Source organism: Camelus dromedarius, chromosome 17 (genome assembly GCF_036321535.1).
Source record: "Camelus dromedarius isolate mCamDro1 chromosome 17, mCamDro1.pat, whole genome shotgun sequence".
NCBI classification, from domain to species: Eukaryota; Metazoa; Chordata; class Mammalia; order Artiodactyla; family Camelidae; genus Camelus; species Camelus dromedarius.
Window position 1 is genome coordinate 40,754,524 of NC_087452.1, and position 9,782 is coordinate 40,764,305.

At 42.6% G+C, this 9,782-nt stretch overlaps 1 protein-coding gene across 8 annotated transcripts in view; it reads right to left on the bottom strand.

Annotated features, from left to right (window-relative positions):
- The window catches only part of CCR8 (C-C motif chemokine receptor 8), a 99,457-nt gene extending 93,140 nt beyond the window's left edge, over window positions 1–6,317 (bottom strand). For 7 of the 8 annotated variants that reach the window (XM_064496710.1, XM_064496713.1, XM_064496708.1 and 4 more), the window contains exons 1-2: window positions 6,174–6,312; window positions 3,917–4,023 (exon numbers count right to left, since the gene is read on the bottom strand). The gene's annotated coding sequence lies outside the window, so the exon portion shown is untranslated. Of the gene's footprint in view, window positions 1–3,916; window positions 4,024–6,173 lie in introns of all 8 variants that reach the window. The other variant, XM_064496706.1, reaches the window with a different exon arrangement.
- Window positions 6,318–9,782: the final 3,465 nt, after the last annotated feature.

The window sequence follows — 9,782 nt, forward strand, 5'->3', positions numbered from 1 at the left end:
TTATTTTCTGTCTGGAAGATCTGTCTAGTGATGTTAATGCAGTGTTAAAATCTCCAACTATGATTGTATTCCCACCAATATCCCCCTTTATCTCTGTTAGTAATTGTTTTATGTACTTAGGTGCTCCTATATTGGGTGCATATATATTAATGAGTGTAATATCCTCATCTTGTATCACCCCTTTAATCATTATAAAATGTCCTTCTTTATCTTTCTTCATGACCTTTGTTTTAAAGTCTATTTTGTCTGAAATCAGTACTACAACACCTGCTCTTTTGGCTTTTCCATTTGGAATATCCTTTTCCATCCTTTCACTCTCAATCTATATGTGTCCTTCTCCCTAAAGTGGGTCTCTTGTATGCAGCATATTGAAGGTTCTTGCTTTATTATCCAGTCTGCCACTCTATGTCTTTTGATTGGAGCATTTAGTCCATTAACGTTTACAGTAATTAATGATAGATGTGTGTTTATTGCCATTTTCAACTTTTCTTTGCAGTCGAATTGGTATTTCCTCTTTGTTCCTTTCTTCTTTCTTTTGTGGTTTGGTAATTTTCCTTTGTATTATCTTGGATTTTACTTAGTTTTTGTGACTCCCTTGTAAGTTTTTGGCTTGTGGTTACCCTTTTTTGTAAGTCTGTTAGCCCATTGCTATATCTCGAACCCATCCTACCAAAAACAATTTAAAAAAGAAAGAAAAAAATACTCTATATTTTCTTGCTTCCCTCTCCCACTCTTAATGATTTCAATGTCTTCTTTTACAATTTCATGTTTATTTTATTTGTAATTCATGAGTTATCACCTTTCCAGTTGTGAGTTTCTCATTTCTGTAGCATCCTGCTTCTTTTCTATTTAGAGTAGACCTTTCAGTATTTCTTTTAGCATGGGTTTAGTGTTGCTAAACTCTTTTAGTTTTTGCTTGTCTGTGAAATTCTTTATCTCTCCTTCTATCCTAAAGGATAACCTTGCTGGATAAAGTATCCTAGGCTGCATCTTCTTTTCATTCAGGACTTTGAATATATCTTGCCACTCCCTTCTGGCCTGTAGTGTTTGTGTAGAGAAATCAGCTGAGAGCCTTATGGGGGTTCCCTTGTAACTAACTCTTTGCTTTTCTCTTGCTGCCTTTAGGATCATTTCTTTATCCTTGACTCTGGCCATCTTGATGATGATATGTCTTGCTGTGCGTCTGTTTGGGTTCTCCCTGTTTGGGACCCTTTGAACTTCCTGTATTTGGATATCTGATTCCTTCTTTAAGTCTGGGAAGTTTTCAGTCATGATTTCTTCAAAAACCTTTTCGATCCCCTTTGATCTTTCTTCCCCTTCTGGGACCCCTATTAGGCGAAGATTGACACGCTTTATATTATCCCACAGGTCCCTTATGTTGCTTTCATTTGTTTTTATTTGTTTATCTTGCAGTTGTTTTGATTGGGTGCTTTCTGTTGTCCTGTCTTCAAGGTCACTAATTCGTTCCTCTGCATTATCTAGTCTGCTTTGCACAGCCTTTAGCTTCATTCTCATCTCAGCCAATGAGTTTACCAATTCTACTTGGCTCTTCTTTATAGCTTCGATTTCATTTTTGACATATTTTATATCTCTAAACACTATCTCTTTTAGTTCCTTCAATACTTTGATCACTCCTTTTTTGAAATCTTGATCCAGTAGGCTATCGATGTCTATTTCATTGGTCATTCTTTCAGGGTATTTCTCTTGTTCTTTTAATTGGGAATGGTTTCTCTACTTCTTCATCTTGCTCATATCTCTCTGGCACTGTAGCTTATGGAGTATCAGTTATCTATTGTGGTCCTTAAAGGAGTTTGTTTATTTATTTATCTAATGCCTATGTAGGAATAAAACAGATTTTTGGTGTCTTTGTCTTTTGAAGAGGACAACATTCTGTCAGAGTTCCACAGGTGCTCTGGTTGGCTGAGTGGGTCCATGGATGTGAGTCTTGGTGTATCTGTGGGAGAGGGTGAGCTACGAGCGTCCTACTACTCCGGCATCTTGGCCTCATCTCTATCCTTGCATTCTTGAGTTGTATCCTTACACAAACCACAGCCAAAGGAACTGTGACTTTAGTAGAGGAAAGGACAGATTCTTCAACAAATGTAATTGACTCCCATGCTTGGGAGAAGATTGAGGGAGATTCTGCCTCATACTGTAAAGAAAAACTTCCAGAAGGGTTTTTCTCCCCCCCAAATAATGTTTAAAAAGAGAACTTAAAATGCATATTCCTTCCTTCCCTCCTTCGGAATAAGTTAGTTTTCTCTTCCTTTCCCTTCCCCTCTCCTCTCCTCTCCTCCCTGTCTCTTCCCTCTGCTTCTTTTAGGGGTGGTTGCAGCCACAAAGGTAGCAGCAGAGGGCTTGGGAGCCAAGGAGGTGACCAGCATGGTAGACATTACTTACCAACAGTGAGACTGAGTACATAAATAACCATACAGAAGATAATGAAAGCTCTTCCTGTTGTCAGAGAGGGATTTACATATATGGAAAGGGGAAAGGCTAAAAATAACCATCAATGGAACTGGAGGTACCAGGGCAAATGCATGGGCCTTTAAAATCTATTGAGATAGATACAGAAATAGTTGTTATGTAGAGTACACACACACAGCACACATGTATGTGTACATGCAGACATGTCCTAAGTCTGCATACAGAGAAGGCCTACAATTGATGACACCACAGAATCAACAAGCAACTGAATATCCAGACTTTAGTTTCCAAACATCGTTCTTCACTCCAGGACTCCTTGGAGAAATAGTCGATTCCAAGGCTGAGGCAGGGAAATTACAAGATGAGCCTGGAACATTTTCTTATGCCAGAAAGTAAAGAATCATTCCAAAAATTATGGGGACATAGCTAAAAGTCACAGGAGCCAATTTTGATGAGGTTCTCCTGCTAGCCAAATCTGAAATGATTTGATATAATGATAATAATGGATTAAATCTATTGAATAAAATAGGAATCCATGAGCCTAAACTGATATAAGTAAATGAAGGAAAAGGGACATCTCTTCTTTATAGTAGAATTGTAATCAAGCAGGACTTTATCCTGGGACAGACCTGCCCCCACCATGCCCTCCACCTGCCTCTTGCCTGTAGAAACACTTTAGTCTCCTAGACTTCCCCAAGTTCCAAAAAAGTGCATTTAATCCAAGAAGTGAGAACATGTAGAAAGAAAGGAAAACAGTCAGGCAAGACAAAAAAATAATACTAGTTTAGCCATTAAACAAAGTCAAAGACCTTTAGTTCCCCATCAAGGACTACAGATAATATTCTGAGCCACATCCTTGAGCTCTTTTACAGATACTGAAAACTCCACCAGGTGGAAGAAGTTAACTGTATGCTGACCACAAGCATGGAGACCCCAGACCAGTTAGAACCAAAAACTTTTACGTTGACTCCCAATTATCTCACCACCAACCAATCAGAAGAACGTCGCTGAGCTGATCACACACGCCACAACTCTCCTCCCTCCGCCTGTCTTTAAAAACCTTTCCCTGAAAGCCTTTGGGGAGTTCAGGTCTTTTGAGCACTAGCTGCCCTGGACTCCTTGCTTGGCTCCTGCAATTAATGCTGCACTTTCCTTCACCACAACCCCGGGTCAGTAGGTTGGCTTTACTGCACGTGGGCAAACAGACCCAAGTTTAGTTCAGTAGCAGAATGCCAACTAATTAGTGTAGCAGGAGTGGTGGTAACAGAAAATGGCCATTTGGTAACCACCGTTAATGGTGGTTAATTCAGGCAGGAATCATCAATGGCTATTAAATCAAATGAATGGAGGTTTAATGAAACACAGGACATTGGCATAGTTTGAGAGTACATTTCACACAAAATACTTACCAATTACAAACAGGACAATAAGGACTTAACTGTGGGGAAAGCTGGCAGACGCCAGACCAAGTGATGGAGACGAACCTTACCAGCAGTAGAACAGGTCGACATCATGAGCCTCCTGACGCGATGCAGCGAGGAGAGCGTAGCACCGCTTCTGTGTATTCCTCCCAAGGACGCATGTCTGAGTCCCGCCCTGAGGAAGCATCAGTGGAACCAGGCTGAGCTCTAGCCCACAGAACCAAAGACCTGTACTCCTTAAAACTATGGAGGTTGTGAAGATGGGGAGAGACTAGGAATCTGTTCCTTACTGAAGGAGACAAAAGAGATGTGATGATCAAGTGCAAAGTGTGATCCTGGACCAAACAGGAAAGGGACGTTGTGGAGATAATTGGTGAAATCTGAATAATGTCAGTGTTATACCAGTGCTGATTTCTGATTCTCTGATTTGGAGGGTTGTATGCAGGTTATGTAGAAGGGTGGCCTTGGTTTGGGAAGATACACAATGGAGATTTGGGGACTTTAGGGCATCATGTTGCAAATTATGTTTATATATTTTGTATTTTAAATAACATTTAAGTAAATTTTATGTATTTTGCCTGTTTATTGATTATCATTAGTATTCCCAGAAAGAGATTCTGCAATTTTATCTCTCAGTCCTACTATTGATTTTTTTTTCAATTTAACTAATGTTTATAATTTCCTAGAACTCTTTTTTGCAATTTTTCAATAACCATCTGCTCTTGTTTTACTAACAAAATATGCTCTCAATCCGTCCTTCTGATCTGGACGTTGCCAGCTGAGAATTCCACAGGTACCTCAACATCAGCCTGCTCAAAATCAGCTCTCCATCTTTGCCTACAAGCCTGTGGACCCCGCAGTCTTGCAGGCCAGCAGTAGCTGTTCTCTCTGAGTGGTATGGGGAGCCACTGAAGTGTTCTGAGCAGAGAAGGAACATCATAAAATTTGCCTTTCAATGAATATATGTATATTCATGTGTGACTGAAGCATTGTGCTGTACACCAGAAACTGACACAACATTGTAAACTGACTATACCTCAATAAAAAAATCTTTTTTTTCCTTTCCAAAGAATCACCCTAGCTCCATTGAGAATAGACCGTAGGAAGGTCACAGAAGAAACAGCCCAGTTAGAAGCGGAGTGAAAAACTACCCTGGTTTCCCCCAGAGCTGGGGGGTTCTGAGACGGGACTTTTACTGTGAAAACTGAAAACTGGGAAAGCACAAGGCAAACTGGGAGGAGCTGGTTATCCCAGTTAGGAGGTTATTCCAGAAGGTCCAGGTGTGAAATAATTGTAGCCTGTGGGCCAGGTGGAGGTGATTACCAGATGTCACATTCTGGATATCTACAGATATATAGTATACAATGTATGAGATGTGTCATGTGAGGAAAAAGGATTCTCATGTCCTCGGAGCACTGGGGGACCTGACTTATCATTTACTGGGGGAGGGGGAGGACTGGGGGAGGAGCTACTTGGTGGGGGATGGAACTCAGAAGCTCAGCTTTGAACTTGCTAAGCGTGAGGTACCTATTTGACATCTGAAGGGAGATATTAGATTGGCATTTAAATACACGAGTCTTGAGATCAGAGGGGAGAAGTTAGGGATGTAGATACTGTATACAGATGGCCTCTAAAGAGACAAAAGAAGTTCATGATGAGTGTCGATTAAAAAGAGAAAAGGTTCATGGTCTGAGTCCCGGAGACAAGATTTGTTTTGGTAGAATGATGAGAGTAAAATCTTGATTAAGAGAGAATAGGAGATGAAGAACCGGAGGCAGCAAGTGTAGGCAGGATTTCCAAGAAGTTTCTCCGCAAAGGGAGGAAGGAAGAAAGGCAGTAGCCAGAGGTGGAAGCAGAGGATTATTTACTGTCTTTTAAGATGTGAAAAATAACAGCATGTTTGCAGGTAGATGGGAGTGATCCAGTGGGAGGCAGGACTTGGGGGAAGATGATGCTGGAGAGAGTGGGGAAGCTACGTCCTTAAGGAGGAGAGAAGGGATGGGTGGGACAGGGCGTGGTGGAAGGAGCTGGGCTTAGTAGGGACAATTGCTCCATATATAACAGGGAGGAAGACAGAGTACACAGCACCAGATCGAGTAATTGGATAGATCAGGTGATGGGAACTTTGGAGAATTCTCTTCTGACTCTTTTAATTCTCAGGGAAGTCGAGGTAATCAGCTGGGGGTGAAGTTGGGGAAGGCCACATGGGAGGCCCAAAAAGAGAGGCAGAGATAGAAAATCATCATCTAAAGGAAGAAGGGAGTGAGTGAATAGGGAAAAGAAGGATGACTACCGAACAGCCCTCACTGGGGTTTCAGGACTCACGTAGATTTAGAGACCAGTCGGTGCTTTCTCACTTTCAGTTCCCCGAATTATATATATATTTTTTCCTGTTTGTTCATCTTGATCCTTCTCAGTTTTGCTGTTGATTCTGCAGAAATGTCTGGTGCCTAGTGGTTGTCCACTCATAAGTAATTGAGGGTCTGGATTAATTCGGTGACTGAAGACATGCTCCTCGGACGGAAAGCACCCTCCACGTGCCGAGTAGACTACATGGAAAAGGTCCACAACCAGACACTTCTTGTGGCCAAGTTTCAGAACCAGGAACGAAGAGGCTTTGGTGTGAAAACACAACTGGTAGCAGTAGTCAAAGCTGTCACCTGCAAAAGAAGGAACACTGGAAGGTCATCAGCAACCCCAGGGACTAGAAGACAAAAACCAAGGCTTCAAAGTTCTAGAGTTCCAGACCCAGGCTCATTACCAACGCAGCAGGAGGGTAGAATAAACACACCATCCATTTATTCAGGATGTATTCCAACAGAAGAAGGGAATAAACAGAGAAAGAAAAAGGCAAGAGCTGGTGAATCCATCTTAGAAGAACAATAAAGGGAAATTCTAGGCCAGAGGTTTACTCCCCTTTCTCTTCCCACATGGCTTGAAGTATTGGAAAGAAAGGCATGCTTACTTCCTTATGAATTTTTCACACCAAACCTCTTCCTTTTTCATTTCATCAAAAATATTTAGATTTAACTATTTATAACCAGTTTCATTGTTCACCATGGCTCTATAAATAAACACCTCTTTATTCCCAAAGTTGGCTTCATTTTCATTTATTTTTCATTTGGCTGAATTATATGGCATAATTTCTCAGGTTACACATTTTCTTCAACCTAACTCTAAAACAATGCTCAGCTGATTTCTTTTGTTTTTTTTGTTTTTTTTTTAAGGGGGCAGGTAAGTCGGTTTACTTATTTATTTACTTTTAATGGAGGTACTTGGGCTTGAACCCAGGACCTCATGCATGTGAAGCATGGGCTCTACCACTTGAGCTATACTCTCCCCCTGATTTCTATTATTAAATTAAAAGAGGGTTTATTTCCCTGGCTGTTCAGTAGAATTCATACAAATGCACACTCCAGGAACTAAACGTGGTCAGTAGTATCGAATTCCATGAGCTATGCCCAGACGGAGCACTCATCTTAACGGCAACCATAAATGTCCTAACACTGAGTACTGAACACTGAAGCCGAAACCCCAATCGTAGCCCAACTCTAATCCTAGACTAAACAAAAGAAAGCTCTCAGGCTCACCCTAATCCCAATACCCAACCCCAGCCTAAATCTTACCCTAAACCTTCATCCACATGCTGTACTTTTAAAACATGAGATTTTGGCCCCTGTGCAAAGTGGTTTATCAAAATAGTGAGTACAGGAGGAATCTCCTTCCACGTTCCCCGTTGCCGGCCCCTGCTCCAGCCCCCTGGCCTCCCGCTATCCCCTCACTTCCTTCAGGTCTTTACTCAGACGCCACCATCCACACAGCACCGAGGGCCACCTGTCCCCACCAGAGACCACCCTCACTTCTGCAAGTTCAGGGGTCTCCCCCAAACCTCCCTGAGGTTTGATAATTTCCTAGAAGGACTCACAGAACTCCCTGAAAGCAGACTGAGCCACGGCTATGGTTTATCAGGGAAGGGATACAGGTGGAACTCAGCCACGGGAAGGGCACAGGGCAGAGTCCAGGAGGGGCCTAAACAGAAGCTCCCTGCCGTCTCCCTGTGGAGCCACGGCTGCTGCGTGACCTCCTCCCAGTCACAAAATGTTACAATACACACACGGTGCTGCCAACCAGGGAAGGTCACTCGAGCCTTTGGTGTCCGGAATATTTAGTAGGTTCTGGTCACATGCTGCCCATGTAGCTGACCTGCCGTCCCCAGCCCTTTCCGGAGGAGCTGGAGGTCAGAAGCCCCCATCTTAAGTCACACTGCTTAGGCTGTCCAGTGGCCAAACTCCCCAGGCAAACAAAGACATGCCCTACAGGGGCCTAGAGACACCAACCAGGAGCCAAAAGAAAAGCCAGACCCCGCTCTGGGTAAGGCGAATTCTTCAGCGTGACTTTCCCTATAGTTTAAACATGCAACTTCCGCTCCAAGAATCCACGTCACCACTTAACACCATCAGGCGCAAAGTTCATTTGACCTGTTTGTGCGACGTCTCTCCTCTCCATTAGGAATGTATGTTACGGAGGATGGGGGGGGGGGTTGTCTGCTTTATTCACTGCTATATCACCTGCTCCCAGTACCATCTGATACTGGAACACTGACCACATACGGCAAGTTAGCACGCGAAGAGTGACTAGCCCAAACTGAGATAACGCATTAAGTGTAAACTACACGCTGAATTTTAAAGGCATCGTGTTAAAAAAAAAAAAAAGGAATGTAAAGTATTTCATAAATACTGTATTATATTGGTTACAAGTTGAAACATATTAAAAGAGGGTTTATATCCCTGGCTGTTCAGTAGAATTCATACAAATGCACACTCCAGGAACTAAACGTGGGTTTACACTGGGTTACAAAAATACATTATTGAAATGTATTTCACCTGTTTCCATTTTGTAAACTTATTTAATGTGGATACTAGAAAATGTAAAATTACATATGTGGCTCAAATCTGAGGCTTGCAATAAATGTATATACATATATGTTTCTATTTCATCACTGATTTAGAAGAGATGTCCGCAAACATCTTCTGTAAAGGATCAAATAGTAAATATTTTAGGCTTTGTGGGCTGTATGGTGTCTGTTCAACTCTGCCAGGGTAGCATGAAAACAGCCATAGAGAATATTTTTTAAAATAGGTGCTCCAACAAAGGTTTATTTATAAAAACAGGCAGCTGCATCATTTGGCCTTTGGGCCACAGGACCCCAGATCCAGATCATTGTTTAGTCAGTAGAAAATATTCAATAGGTATTTGTTGGGCGAATGAATAGAAGGCTAATAGGACAGCACAGTGAGCTGGGCGGCACTGTTAGATAATGTCAGAGGTAATCAATGGCCAGAATACGTAGGGGTATTGCCCATGAATTTTATTGTAAGTACCTGGAGGAATGTAAGCAGGGTTGTGATAAAATCTATCAGAGCTATTATCTCTGTGATAGATGACATCCAGTCCTGCCCCTTCACCCCTTTCAAACTCATCCACCCAACTACTGAGAATGTTGGTGGCTGAAAGCTCTCAGCTGAGTGTCCCTCCAATGGCTGCTCAGGGCCAAAGAAAACTGCCTTGCCGAAGGTTGCACCCACTTCCAGGAGCCAATCACAGTCAGTGACTCCCCAACCAAGGGACATAAAGGCCTGGCCCTCCCGCCCCACATGCAGACAACTCGGAAGAGCTGCTCCAGCCCCAGAGCTCCTCACAGGATTGGCAGCTGTGACCCCTGTTGTGGCTGCAAACTTTGTTGCAACTGCAACTTTTGTTGCAACTGCAACCTTTGTTGCAACTGCACTGCTATTCAGCTGTGGACTCCACTCCTCACAGGAGTCCCTCTCCTCTCCTCAACCCCAGGGCTTGATCCTGTGAGTACTCCCCAGAAAACTTCCTGCCGGCAAATCTGCAACTCAGCACCTGAGTCTTAGGGAATCTGACCTGAGA